At 54.1% G+C, this 12263-nt stretch overlaps 1 protein-coding gene across 4 annotated transcripts in view; it reads left to right on the top strand.

The window, feature by feature from the left end:
• RXRG (retinoid X receptor gamma) overlaps positions 1-12263 on the top strand; it is a 150822-nt gene that overhangs the window by 90157 nt on the left and 48402 nt on the right. The window lies entirely within an intron of this gene.

The raw sequence follows: 12263 nt of genomic DNA, 5'->3' as shown, positions 1-12263 counted from the left end.
AGGCCATTGCCAGCCCAGCCAGAGACATTGTCCCCATTGAGGCCACTCTCTGGCTCTGGGCAGCTCACAATCCCAACCTTTGTGACCACCAAAGAATCGTGGCCTGTCCCCGTCCACCCTGCTGGCCCCCAAAGGTCACGCACGGTGATGTCACGGAAAGGCATGTGGTCAGAGAGCCCATCCTCTGAAGCAGCTCTGGGGGGGACTGTTGACAACGGACACCCCCTCCTCCTCCCCTGCCCCCCATCAGCCCTGCCTGGCCCTGCTGGCCCTGGAGAATTTCTCCCGCTCAGAGGTGGGGCACTGGGGGTGACCCACTGAGAGGCTGTGGCGTTCTGTCATCTCTGCTCTCCCTGTGCACCTACTGGATGGGAAATGGGGGGCACTGAGCAAGCTGGATCGAAGGCCCTGCCCCTGAAACTCAGTACCCATTAAACCGGGAGCCCTGGTGATGAGGGTTGGTGACGTGCATTGCACTTTTCTTGGGTGCCATACTGTCTTCTCTCTCTCTCTCTTTTTTGGACAGACATAGAGAGAGGGACAGACAGACAGGAAGGGAGATGAGAAGCATCAAGTCTTTGTTGCGGCACCTTAGTTGTTCATTGATTGCTTTCTCATATGTGCCTTGACCAGGGGGCTCCAGCAGAGTGAGTGACCCCTTGCTCAAGCTAGCGACCTTGGGCTTCAAGCCAGTGACCTTTGGGCTCAAGCCAGTGACCTTGGGCTCAAGCCAGCGACCATGGGGTCATGTCTATGATCACATGCTCAAGCTGGTGAGCCTGCGCTCAAGCCAGTGACTTTCGAGTTTCGAACCTGGATCCTCCGCATCCCAGTCCGATGCTCTATCCAGTGCACCACCGCCTGGTCAGGCTCTCTCCTCTTTTCTTCTTGGAATCAGCGCCCTTCGACGTAACTCTGCCCACGGTTTCCCTGTGGCTCCCGCCACCCAGCGATCCCTCTGCTGTCAGAAAGTCATCTTGGCCCCCGGGCAGGTCCCTGCCCTCCTTCCTGTCCTCTCCTCGGGCAGCCCCACTCTGCCTCCATCCACACTCACGCCACCCACAGCCCTCATGGGCCCTGCAACATCTGAGCCCTGTGGTCCCAGCCTTCTCAGTGCTGGGCCCTCACCTCAGACATCGCTCCCCTGACCCCTGTTGGCGACCTCCTGGTCTTCTGAGTTTCACCTGTGACGCTTCCAATAACCCAGCCCCACCGTCTTCCTGTGACACCCTGTACCCCTGCCTCGCGTTCCAGGTGCGGCCAGGGCTGTGTTTGCGAGAGACCGCTGTCTGGAGGCTTGGCGGCTGCCTGGCAGAGACCAGAGGCCAGGAGAACACTCGGCATCGGTCATGACCGGTCCAGTGAGAGGGGTTGTGGACAGGGGTCCAGCTGGGGTAGGGAGGGGGGTCAGGGGTTTGAGACGCAGACATGGACCTGAGTGTGACCCCAGGGTCAGACTTGGGAAGACTGGCGCCCGCCTGAGGCAGGTTTTGGGGAGTTTTGCCTACGGCAGGGGGGTCCTTCCCCAGAAGACCCTGTCACCCCTTTCCCTACTCCTCTCTGACTGCGGCGTTCTTGGGGTTGTGCGGGAGGTAGAGGCTCCCAAAATAGAAAGCCTTATTATTATCGATGAACTTTCTTCCCACCTCCAGAATTTTCTGAAAGTCATAAGAGGAGGAAGGCCGAGCGTGTGCTGAGGGGTGTTCAGGGAGCAGAGATGTGCAGAGAGGTGAGGAGTGGAGAGGTGGGGTGTCGGAACGAGGGTGTGGGCGGGGGCGGGGCGTCAGTAGGGTGAGAAAGTACCAAGGAGCTGACACACAGGACCTTCCCAGGTGGGCGCACAGGGCTCCAAGGGAGGTGCAGGAGGGGAGGTATCACCAGAGCCCCTCTGTGGCCATCTCCCCAGCTGTGGAGGACACGGGTGGCGGGATTTGGGGACTTTGCACTTGTGCCTACCTCGGGGGCAGTGCTGCGTGGTTTTGCCTCCTCGACAGGTGTGCCGCAGTGCATGGCATGCTCTCCAAAGTCCACCTGCAAGGCTGAGGAGGGGCCTGTGGGGACCAAAGGTCTAGACAGCACTGGAAGAAACAGACTCAAAGAAGAGAAGAAAAATTTCCATTTGTATTCTTCCTTTTTTTTTTTTTTTTAAACAGTGATTTTTTTTTTTTTCCAAATTGAATCAGTGAATCAGGTCCTCTCTACAAACCTGGCCCCGTCCCTGCAGCTCTGGCCCGGAGTCACTGAGCCCAATTTTGCTGCCTTTTTCTGATGACACAAAAACAGTCCGAGTCACTTTCCCTGCGTGTGTCTTCTCCTCTCTTCTCTCCTGAGTGACTTACGCCCCCATCCTGGGAGCGTCCCCCTGTCCTCCCATCCGCGTGGACTTCACCTTCACCAGAGCTGTGCAGGCAAAATGGGAACCCGGCTCTCCGTGTCATCAGCTTGGGCTGCGGACACATGTCCCCCCTGATGTTTCCGGTACCCACCTGGCGTCGCACAGAGTTGCTGCGTTGTTATTGCTGATATTCCCTGTGCTGGACTTTACATCCCTGGGACTGCTTGGTCACTGTCCATCTGTACTTCTCAACTCCATCAGCTTTTTTCATCCAGCCCCCCCCCCCCCCCCCCCCCCCCCCCCCGCCGCCCAGCCCCTCGGACAACTGTCATGGACTGGAACTTTCTTCTACAGCTTTTTGCTTAACTATTCCCCCCCCCTCCCCCTCCCCCCCCCCCCCCCCCCCCCCCCCCGGTATTCCTGACTACCTGTTCCTCTGCCTGTTTTCAGAGCGGTGCCGTGTCTCACCTTAACCATGAGATCATCCATCTAGCATCTAATTCCAACGACTCGTTCCCAAACCGTCCCTGGACTCTTCCAGGCTGTATTCTTCTCAGTGACCCCTGTCCTTCCTCTCTAATGTGCTCGCTTACTTCCTGGGCCTCTGGAGAATGGTCACTCCAGGATTACCGTTCCTTTCACTTCTGGGTCACCTCCCACTCTCCCCGCATCCTCCTTGCTCTCTGATATCTGTCTTGCTCAGCTGGAGCGTGGTGCTTCCAAATCACCGTTCCAGAGGCGTGCGTCCAAGGTCAGATTTCTAGGTCATGGGGTGTCTCAGCCTCTCCCTTTCCTCGGCCCCTTGAATGGTTTGGCTAGAATTCCTGGTTTAAGGAGGTTTGTCCTCTGCGTCGACCTCTACCATGCGGTTTTAGTGACGAGACACTCTGATGTGTGTCGCTTTATAGGTAACCAGTTTTATTTTTTCCTAAACTTTTAGGGTTTGTCTTCCTTCCTTCCTTCCTTCCTTCCTTCCTTCCTTCCTTCCTTCCTTCCTTCCTTCCTTCCTTCCTTCCTTCCTCCCTCCCTCCCTCCCTCCCTCCCTCCCTCGCTCCCTCCCTCCCTTCTTCCTTTTTGTCCTTGGCATTTCTAACTTTCACTGGGCTATATGTGGTTGGTGGACCAAGTTTGTATTTTGTATCCAGGCATTGTCCGTCCTTCCTTCCTTCCTTCCTTCCTTCCTTCCTTCCTTCCTTCCTTCCTTCTTTTGTCCTTTCCATTTTTCTCTGTACTTCCTTTCTAGAACACTCATTTTATCGACGGTACACTTACTGATTGGATCCTCTACCTTGTGTGAACATTTTTTATGTCTTTGTCTTTTTTCATCCCTGGTCTGGAGGGTTTCTTTGAAGCTGTCTTCTAGTTGTTCTATGGACGTTTCCCCTTTAGCAAGTGTGCCTTTAATTCCCAATAATACTGTCTTGCTCCCTGAATATTTTATTTTTCTAGCAACTGTTTTTTTTTTGTTTGTTTGTTTTGTTTTGTATTTTTCTGAAGCTGGAAACGGGGAGAGACAGTCAGACAGACTCCCACATGCGCCTGACCGGGATCCATCCGGCACGCCCCCCAGGGGGCGATGCTCTGCCCCTCTGGGGCGTCGCTCTGCCACGACCAGAGCCACTCTAGCGCCTGGGGCAGAGGCCAAGGAGCCATCCCCAGCGCCCGGGCCATATTTGCTCCAATGGAGCCTTGGCTGCGGGAGGGGAAGAGAGAGACAGAGAGGAAGGGGGGGGGGGATGGAGAAGCAGATGGGCGCTTCTCCTATGTGCCCTGGTCAGGAATCGAACCCGGGTCCCCCGCACGCCAGGCCGACGCTCTACCGCTGAGCCAACCGGCCAGGGCCTGTTTTTGTTTTTAACAAACCTACTATCTCCCCCAACTTCCCTGTGCACGCTCATTAGAATCACTTTAAACAATTCTGATCTGTTTTGTTTTCTCCAGGGTTAGTGGTTTATTTGGTTTATTTATGCATCTGGATTATTTATTTATTTATTGTGATGCTGGGATTTTCTCGAATCCTGAGTGGTCCTGGGAAGCCCGCTCGTCATTTCCTGAGAGAAAGAGAAAGTGGGGATTTCTGAGAGCTGGCCCAAGCCTCCCCTGTGGCTGCACCATCCCATTGGCTTGCCGGGTCTCTATCCTGAATGGAAGACGGTTCAGGTCGTAGACAAAATGCCCGCCCTCGATGTTAGTCATTGTCATCGGGATGCAAACATAAAGGGATAAATAAATATAAAAGTCTGATGAGATTTGATGAGGAGTAACGAGGTTTTCTGAGGGAGGAGAAGCTGGGGGCAGGGAGAAGCTGAATTTGGGTTGGAGCTTCTGGGGGGTGACATGCAGACTGGGTCTGGATACCTGGGTTGAGGGTTGCCTGGCAGAGTGGGTACCAGAGCCTTCCAAGCAGAGGGGATGGCGTGTTTAAAGCCTGCGGCGCGTTGTTGGCACTGGAAGGAGATTTGTGCATCCGTGACAGTGATCAAGGGCAAGAGGATGTGTGTTTGGGGTCAAGGAGCCATCGGAGGCTGGGGTCATGGGGACCGTGTAGATCAAGGTACGGTCAGAGAGGTTCTTTCTCAGCGCAGGGATAAATCTTTGAAGGGCGTTGCCCTTGGGAGTAGTATGATTAAATGTACATTACAAACACATCCTGGCTGTTGAAGGCTGGTGGGCTGGAGGGTTGATGTGGCAGCAGGGAGGAAGCTAGGAGGTGTTGTGGTAGGTCGAGGAAGAGGAGACAGGAGACCGAGGTGGGGGTGTCGAGAGGAAGAGAGCCACAGGATCGCCAGGGGTTGAGGAACAAGGAACGAGTGGAAAGTGGTTTCATGGACGACTCGGATCTCGGGCGTGAGCACCGTGGCCAGTAGAGGTGCTGTTCAGAGGTGGAAGAAACCTGCAAGGAAGGCATGCATGTGTCTGAGACCCATCAGGTGTGAGACAGTCATGTGTCAATGTCCAGCAGGCCCCTGAAGACTTGGATCTGGGGAGTGCTGTGCTGGGGAGGCTGAAGGAGCAAGCGTCCAGCCGGAGGGAGGATGGTCGGTTGTGTCACGTGCTATCAGGCAGTCTAAGAAATCACAACTGATGTATGCCTTCCAATCGGAAACAAAGGATTCTTGGTGACCTTGGAAAGGAGTGGTCTTATGAGAGGGGCCACTGTGGGGGCCAGACCGTGAGGGTTAGGAGGTGAGTAGGAGGTGACCAGAGGGTAGGGGGAGGGTGGGGGCAGTGTTAGCACCTTCAAGAAGTGTTGATCGTGGCTCTGGCTGTTTGGCTCAGCGGTAGAGCGTTAGCCTGGCATGTGGAAGTCTCAGGGTTTGATTCTCGGCCAGGGCACACAGGAGAAGTGCCTATCTACTTCTTCAACCTTCCTCCTCTTCTTTCTCTCTATCTCCCCCCCCTCCCCCCACAGCCAAGGCTCTATTGAAACAAAGGTGTCCCGGGCGCTGAGGACGGCTCCATGGCCTCCACCTCAACACTAGAATGGCTCCAGTTGCAACGGAGCAACACCCCAGATGGGCAGAGCATCGCCCTCTGATGGGCATGCCGGGTGGATCCTGGTCAGGCATATGTGGGAGTCTGTCTGCCTCCTCACTTCTAACTTCGGAAAAATAGGGGGAAAAAAAAAGAGGTGTTGACTGTGAATGGGGAAGAAAGGGCAATGCATAGCCTAATACTGGGTTCTATGTCAAATTATTTGTTAGACTGTGAGTTCCAAAAGAACCATTCTTCCCCTCCCTCCCTTTCTTTCTTATATAGAGAAAGGAGAGAGGGAAAGAGAGAGGGGGAGGGAGGGAGAGAAGTATCAACTTGTTGCTCCACATACAGGGGTCCTTGGGTTACGACAGTCTCGACATACGATATTTTGAGTTTATGATGCTCCCTCCCATAAAATCTTAAAAAGAATACCGTCATACTTCCGGATGACGTGAGTGAGCCAGTTTGGGTGTGTGTGGCAGAAGAATACGTGGTATTCTTTTTCTGTGGCATAGATGTGTTTTTATGTTCTGGATTATGGTTTTACAACTGTGTTAGGACAGGTAAGTGACTTAAGCTAGGGTGTGTTTCAACTTACACCAGAATTCGGGTTGCGTCACTGTCATAGGTATGGAACTGTGTCGTACCCCCGAGGACTCCCTGTAGTTGTGCATTCATTGATTGCTTCTCATATGTCCCTCGACTGGGGATTGAACCAGCAATGTTGAGCTCAAACCAGTGACCCTGGACTCATGCTGGTGACCCTGGGCTCAAGCCAGCAACCTCAGGATTGGGCAGCGACCCCCTGGGTTCAAGCCAGTGGGCAGGCTCAAACTGGCAACCTCAGGTCTCAAACTGGCAACCCCGGTACTCTAAATTGATGCTGTATCCACTGTGCCACCACCAGTCAGGCCACAACTATTTCTTCCACTTCTTCTGTCCCCCGGGCCAGCCCAGTAGCCAGAATACGGCTGTTGATCAAACCATGTTTGTTGAATCTGTCGGAATCTACCAAGCCTGAGCCAGGAGCACCATTTTCTGTCCTTGGCAGGCGGAGCCGACCAGCGCTCAGCCTCCAGGGCTGCTGCTGAGGTCGGTCACAGGTCCTGATAACAGCAGCGTGTGATAGTCCTGATCTCTGGACATTGTCTTTGTCAGCCTGGCCTCTTGGGGCTCCCCTGCTGAAGGGTCTACTTGGAAAAGAGCAAAGGCATCCAGTGGGCCTGCTGGTCAACCCTGGGTCCTGGCTTTAGAATGCAATGCCCTCTCAGGATAAGAATATCTGTAGACCCCACACTATGCAGGGGTCCTCGTGCCGTGGGTTTTCACACATTCCCTCATAGTCGCAACGGTCACGCTATTCATTGATCGGAGCATGGACTGCCAGAGAGGGTGAGTCTGTGTTCTAGGTCACACATGGGGTGAGTAGCAGAGTTAAGGGCCGGAACCCGGGTTTTCTGAGTCCACAGCATGCACCCTCTACGAAGGTGTTTGGAGAACAGGGTGGGCTTTCACGGCCCAAGACTATTGATGGTGCGTCTTTCCAGGGACATGAGAAGCAAGTGGAAACTGAATGATAGTGAGTGGTTGGGAGGGGGTGGAGGGGAGAGACGGCGGAGGGGGAACTGCAGGGTTTGATTTACTGATGGGGTGAGAGAGTCTGATGTAATTCAGGTGAGTGGGCCCTGAGCAGGCTGAGCCATGGCCATGCTCATCAAACCCGGGGCTTTGGGCTGCAACTGTGTGGCTTTTTCGGGGTGGCGACGGTTCCAGGCTTCTTCCGTTTGGTTTTTTTGTGGTTCCTGAGCTACTTGCCTCATGAAATAAAATGTGTGGAGGAACGGGAATGTGATTTCTGATATATCCATAGCGAAAACAAATGATTCAGAAGGCTAAAGCCTGTTTTTGTTTAGAATGTTTCTTTTTCTCACTGGAAATGTAATAGATGATAAGAAAAGGTAACAGAGAACTTACAAGATATCGAGAGGTTTTGCAGGAGAACATAGAAGTCACTTTAAAACCCCACGACTGGTTCAACATTGCTCCAACTCTGCCTTATTCCAAGCTAATGCATATTCCTGAAAAAAACAAAAAATCCCAAACTCTTTTCAGTTTGCTTAAGATATTGAGAGGACTCATAGGTCATTACTTCCTTTATTTTATTATTATTTTTTTTTGTATTTTTCCAAAGTGTGAAGTGGGGAGGCAGACTCCTGCATGCGCCTGACTGGGATCCACCCGGCATGCCCACTAGGGGGTGATGCTCTGCCCATCTGGGGTGTTGCTTCTCTGCAACCAGAGCCATTCTAGTGCCTGAGGCGGAGGCCATGGAGCCATCCTCAGTGCCCAGGCCAACTTTGCTCCAATGGAGCCTTGGCTGTGGGAGGGGAAGAGAGAGACAGAGAGGAAGGAGAGGGGGAGGGGTGGAGAAGCAGATGGGTGCTTCTCCTGTGTGCCCTGGCTGGGAATCAAACCCAGGACATCCACATGCCGGCTGACACTCTACCGCTGAGCCAACTGTCCAGGGCCCATTCCTTCTTTTCTCTATAGGCATGTCTGATCCTAACTAATGAAAGAAAAGAAATCTAGGTTTTCTTAGAAACCATAGACAAGAGGAAAAAATAGAGCCATCCACGACCCACCATTCCAGGGACCCCCATGTCCTGGTCGCTGGAGAGCCTTTTGAGTTTCTATGCTAAATTCTCCTCTTGTTTATACCCATGTCCTTTAGTCCCGGCAACCATGGGGACATCCCTGTGGGCGATAAATACAAAAAAGAGCCATGTTCAGCTGGTCTCTGAGGCAGCCACTGTTTTACCGAAGGAGCCCAAGATGGAAGCCAGGACAGGATGGAGCTCTTGTCACGCCGTGACTGTCTCAGGACCTTGGGGACTGCTGGGAATGGGCAGGACAGGGAAAAGAAAGTGAAGTTAAACAGGAGACACACAGGGACTGCTGGAAGAGGAAGCTCTCTAACAACAGGATCATAACACATGTCTGTGAACGGATGTTCTTCTTGTGGAGAAAATCCAAAGACCTCACAGCTGGCTGGTGGCCCAGACCCACGATGTCAAACTTTCCTGCAGAAGCGATCGACCGTGAATGAAGTACCCAGTTCAGTTCGTGGAAGATGGATGGACTCGCCAGGCAGGAGTCCCCTTCCTTGTCCACCGGCTGTGTCTTCTGTCATGTTGGTCACCTTCTCCATCCTCGGACACACAGGTGATATTTTCACAGGGTAGTGGCATCTGATGGTGCCGAAGTCAGCATTAGTTTTGACCTTTTGTTCCCCGTGCACCGACGCGCTGGCTCTCACACTGTGTGGTGGTGGGGTTCTGGGAGGACCTCGCCGGCCAAGAACCCACGCTGAACGGTTCCCAGGGAGCTCCTGAAAGTCTGGGTCCAAAGAGGCACGTGTGTTTCTAATGGTTTTGTTAATACACAACCTGGTTTTATCCAGATTTTTATATGGGCTTATATGGAAAAAAATGCAACAACATTGGGGCTACCAGCTTACGCACAGGGCTGGGTCCTCAGTGGCATTAGCGGCAGGACATTTGGAGGTGCTGGAAATAGCGTCCAGGTGGCAGGGCCTGGGCGGAAGCCCCCCCCTTCCCTGAGAGGCAGGGACCTGTGATACTGTTAATGTGGTCCCCTCGGTGCCCACAGTGTCTGTCGCATGTGCACTTTCCGCTGCCCCTCCATGCGTGTGTCCCCACCCTCTTCCCCATCTGCAGGCTCCCTGTTCTTATCAAAAGCAGCCCTGTAATGCCCGTTACCATAGCACCCGGGCACTCCGCTTTATTAAGACGATCTCTTTATTTGGAAGCCAGGCGCCTCGGAGCCCAGTTGACAAGCTGATGGACCTCCGTCTGGGGAGATGCAGGGATTTATTGGTCAGGGGGTCAGAGGAAGGATTTGTCGGGCCAGAGAGCGTGACCCTCGCGTGCCCTGCTCCTGGATTGCGCCTCGCTGCTTACGGTGTGACTGGGAGTCTGGTGGCCACACAGCTGTGGCCTTTTCCTCCCATCGCACACTCAGAATCAGCATGCACATCCCACTCCACGGCTCCCAAGGGGCCTCCTGTCAATCCTCACAGGGTCCCAGCAAACTGAGAGTTTGGGGCTCGTCACAAAGGCCAAGGACATTGGACGTGACATTCAGAGGTTTCTCAAGGTTGTGCAGCCACTCAAAGGCAATGCTGGGACAAACCCGACCCTCTGCTGTCTCCACAGCTGCCTCTCTTCTCAATAGACACACGAACAGACAGACAGACAGACACACACACACAGGTAGGCACACAGACAGATAGAGAAACAGACAGAAGGACAGGCGCACAGACAGATGAACAGGCACAATGATCGACACAGAGAGAGAGGAACAGGTACACAGAGACACACATCTGTGCCTCATGCAGAACGGATGTTTAGTCATTACTTACCAGTGTATTGGACTAAATGTATCTGCTTTTGAATCCAATGGGAATTGCTGACACCCTCACTGGCCTTGGGTTGCTTTCCCACAAGACAAACTTTCTTTCCTTTTCTCTTTTCCTCTCTCTTCCTTCCCTCTCTCCCTCCCTTCCGTCCTTCCTGTCTCTCTTCCCTCCTTCCTTCCCCTTCTTTTTTGAGCACCTCCTGTGGACCAAGCACAGGGTGGGCTGGGCGTAGGTGGTCAGGGGTGGTTCAGACAGGCGTGCTGCACGCACAGAGCAGAGTGTGGTCAGTGCCCTCTGTCCACTCACCGATTCTCCTGCCCACCAACGATATCCCAGGATCCGGAGATGGATGACAGAGACGGGGGCCCTGCCCTCACGGAGCTTTCTGTCTGGGGAGGGAGGCAGGGGTTCAGCCGACAGCTGTACAGTTATTATAACTGTGGCAGGTGCCGGAGAGAGGAGTGGATGTACAATGCAGTGTTGAGATGGAGGTTCTGACCTCAGCAGGAGTGGGAGGGGACTGGGGGCGTGGCGTGGAGACCTCCCTAAGGTGGGGACTTTGATCTAAGAGGGTGGATGACATGCCACTCGCTGAGGTCAGCCCTTCATGGAGGCTGAAACAACAGCGGGAGTTAAAAAAAAAAAAAACGAAACAGAAGCAAATGGCATGAAGGGTGGGTTCTTAGTGGCACACATTCAGTGACATCATTCAGCAGGTGCGCTTCACGCTGAGAAAACACAGAGGTCTCATGACCGAGCTGGGTGCGGGTCAGAATGGAGAGTTGCTGGAAGCTGGGAGGTGGGGTAGGGGTTCAGCGCAGGAAGACACACAGGGAAAGGGATGGGGGAGCAAGACAGAAGGGGACAGCGGCAGCCCGGCTGGGAGGGTCAGGAAGAGGTGGCGTGTCGGGTATGCTCGGGAACACTAAAGGGGCAGGGAAGACAGGCGTGTGCAAGGTGTGTTTGGGGAACGGTCTGCTGTGCACTTCTCTGGAGATGGGAGTCCTCAGTCGGACGGGCCTGGGGAAGTGGAATGGGACTCGGTGTAGACACCTCTGTGGGCCCAGGGGGTGTCGTCAGAGTCACCTCAGAGCTGTGCACGAGAGGGACTAGCCTGTCGGGAGTACACGGGACGGGAGGGCGGGTGGGTGCGGAGGGAGGGAGGGCGGCAGCAGCCCCTCTCACTGCTGCCTCGCTCATGCTCACGTGTCTTCCTGGTCTACCACCGGCAGCCTGGTGCCTGAACGATCGTTTTACAACAGTACTCTGCCCACTCTCCAGTGGAAAAGGGTGGTTTAATTTTAGCACCGATTAGAGTTGCTTTTCTTAATCACTGGGCGTGGCCGATCCCTCACTGAGAGCTTAGAGCTTATCCTGGTCCCTTGAACGGCGAGAATGTAGTGGACCTTCGAGAACGCCTCGTTGGGCGAGTTGGATCTCCTCCCTGTTTGCTTTAGCATTTGGAGACCCTGAAGTTTTTGGGAGCTCTTGTCACCTGCCAGGACGTCCAGGGGGACATCCGAGTGATTTCACAGCCCCTGGTCTTGGCCAAGGCCGGCAGCGAGGTATCCGGACCGACCCTCTGGTGCAGGGGGCACAGGGCAGAGGCAGGAGGGGCCGTGGCAGCCCTCGCACGTTCGCCTGGCCCCGGCGTCAGAAAGCCTGCCCCTCCCTAAATATCTGTGCCCAGGCTGCCGCTGTGTCTGAAATTCCACCTGGAGAGCCGTCAAGGTTTGTGTAGCTTCAGAAATAGCGAGGCATCCCTAACAGCTGCTCGTGGATGAAGTCACAGGCAGCCTGAGAGAGAGCCTTCCTCTCTGCATATCGGGCAACTGCTTTTAGATTTTCCACCCCCCACCTCGGCCGCGTCCACCCTGCAGAGCCTCCCGCTCTGTCCCTCTAACGAGTCGGGCCTGCTTTGGCCAGGCGGTACCTCTTCCCCTCGGCCCTCTATGTACAAATGTTTGGGGCTATTTCTTGTCTCTTGGTCCTACTTTCTCCCAACTAAGTCTT

Source organism: Saccopteryx leptura, chromosome 2 (genome assembly GCF_036850995.1).
Source record: "Saccopteryx leptura isolate mSacLep1 chromosome 2, mSacLep1_pri_phased_curated, whole genome shotgun sequence".
Taxonomy (NCBI): Eukaryota; Metazoa; Chordata; class Mammalia; order Chiroptera; family Emballonuridae; genus Saccopteryx; species Saccopteryx leptura.
Note: the sequence above shows the minus strand (reverse complement) of the source record. Positions and strands in the feature narration are given on the sequence as shown.